General features: G+C 37.4%; 1 non-coding gene across 1 annotated transcript; it reads right to left on the reverse strand.

The window, feature by feature from the left end:
• Positions 1-701: 701 nt before the first annotated feature.
• TRNAT-GGU lies at positions 702-775 on the reverse strand. Its single transcript has one exon. It is a non-coding gene; the product is annotated as a tRNA-Thr (tRNA).
• Positions 776-2,246: the final 1,471 nt, after the last annotated feature.

Genomic DNA, 2,246 nt, shown 5'->3' on the forward strand with positions numbered 1-2,246 from the left:
GAATTATATAATGCCTGGGAGTTGCTTCAACATAATTTGGGGGAAGCAGTGGATGCGAGTTGAGATGAAACAAAATTGACCATGAGTTAAGAATGACCAAAGCAGAGAAATGGGCACATGGAAGCCCGTTCTACCACTTTTTCTAACTTTGGATATGTTTGAAAAGGAATTTAGGTATTATAAATGACATTGTGGCTATGTTTTTAACAAGAGGCCTTATCTTTTAGACATGCATACTGATATATTTGTGGAAAAAGTGATATGATGTATGAAACTTGCTTTAAAATAATTTAGGGCTGGATGTGTAATAGATAAAATACAATCGGCCATATACTGTTATTTTTTGAAGCTGGTAGTGGGCACATGGGGATTCTTTATATTATTTTCTTTACATTTGTATGTTTGAAATTTTTTATAATAAAAATTATTTTAAAAAAACAAGAAAAGCAGGAAATACTTCCTAAAACTTATTTTATGGAACTACTACAACTTTGACATTCAAACCAGACAAAGATACTTCAATAAGAAAAATTATAGGTCAATCTCATTGACGAATGTGTAGGCAGAAGTCCTAGATCAAATCTAAATAAAATATTAGGTGACTAAATCTAACAATGTTTTTTTTTAAAAATGACAAAGGAATTCAAAGTTGGTTGAACATTAGGACACTTTATTCTAATTATTATTATTATTTTGGCAGCTGGCTGGTACAGGGATTGAACCTTGGATCTTGGTGTTACCAGCACCATGTTTTAACCAACTGAGCTAACCAGCCAGTCTCTTGGAAATTATTATTTACATTATGGGTTGACTCATTTCCCTCCAAAAGATGTTGGAGTCCTAATGCCTGATACCTGTGAAGGTGAGCGTTTTTGGAAATAAGGTCTTTGCAGATGATCAAGTTAAGATGAGGTCATTAAGGTAGGCCCTAACCCAATATGACTGGTGTCTTTATAAAAAGAGGAAATGTGGACACAGAGACAGAGGCACACAGAGGAAAGGGGATGTGAGAACTCAGGGAGGAGATGATCGTCTACAACCTGAGGGGCGTCGAGGCTGCCAGAAGCTAGGAGAGAGGCATGACATGGATTCTTCCTCAGGGTCCTCAGAGGAACCCACCCTGCCAATACCTTCCAGCCTCCAGAACTGTGAGACCATAAGTTTTTGTCATGTAACTCCCCCTCCACCTCAAATTTATGGTACTTCGTTAAGGCAGTCTCAGGTATCCAATACAATGTAATTCACCGTATTAATAAAGGAGAGAAAAATGTATGGCCTTCTCGATGGGTACTGAACAAACAACACAAGACAATTCAGTTACTACTGATGATGATGATGATGACTGTGATGAAATAGCCCTTAGCAACCTAGGGATAGAGGGGGATTTCTTTAACTTGTTAAAGGACATCTACAAAGAACAAACAAAAACCTTACAGCAAACACCATGTTCAGTGAAAGGGGTGCAGGAAGGCCACAGAAGCCAGGAGCAGCACAGAGGGAGACTTTGGCTTCTCTGACCCTCCCCTTCTTGCTGTCAAAATCTCATTTGCCTCTAGAAACCCAGCTGCAAACTAGTCTGGATTTTTTTTTTTTTTAAGATTTCCAACCTTATTATGTAGAAGGATGGTTGGATTAGGATTTCTGAGAACCAAGCCTTAGAATCCATTATACGCCTTGAGAAGGATGTTTACCCCTGTTTACAAATATTATCATTTTCCATGTTCACTATGACATGAAAAATACTGGGACGCACTCCCCTAGAGACACTCTCTTGCACAGGTGCATCAGTTAAATATGCAAGACTGTTCACGGTAGCATTGCTCAAAATAGCAAAACATTAGGAAAAACCCACGTGTCTGTTGGCTCTAAAATGTATAAATAAATTGTGATATATTCAACAAAGGATACCAAATAGCTGTAAAATGAATGGCCTTATGAATACACATATGAATATGGATGAATCTCAAAAACATAATGTAGAGAAAAATACCAAGTAGCAAAAAGATACACAAAATATAATTTCGTTAATACAAAAGGTCAAAATCATGTAAAAGGAAATAATGTATTGTTGAGGAACACACACAGTATTTACCACAAAGCTTTGGTTTTCAGTATGCATAAGAATTACCTGGAGGGCTTTTATAACCCAGATTCTTGGGAACTGCCCCAGAATTTCTAACTCAGTAGGTCTGGGAGTGGGGCCTGAGAATTTGAATTTCTGACAAATTTCTGGGTGATACTGATGG

This window comes from Galeopterus variegatus, unplaced genomic scaffold (genome assembly GCF_000696425.1).
Source record: "Galeopterus variegatus unplaced genomic scaffold, G_variegatus-3.0.2 Scaffold1907, whole genome shotgun sequence".
NCBI lineage: Eukaryota > Metazoa > Chordata > Mammalia > Dermoptera > Cynocephalidae > Galeopterus > Galeopterus variegatus.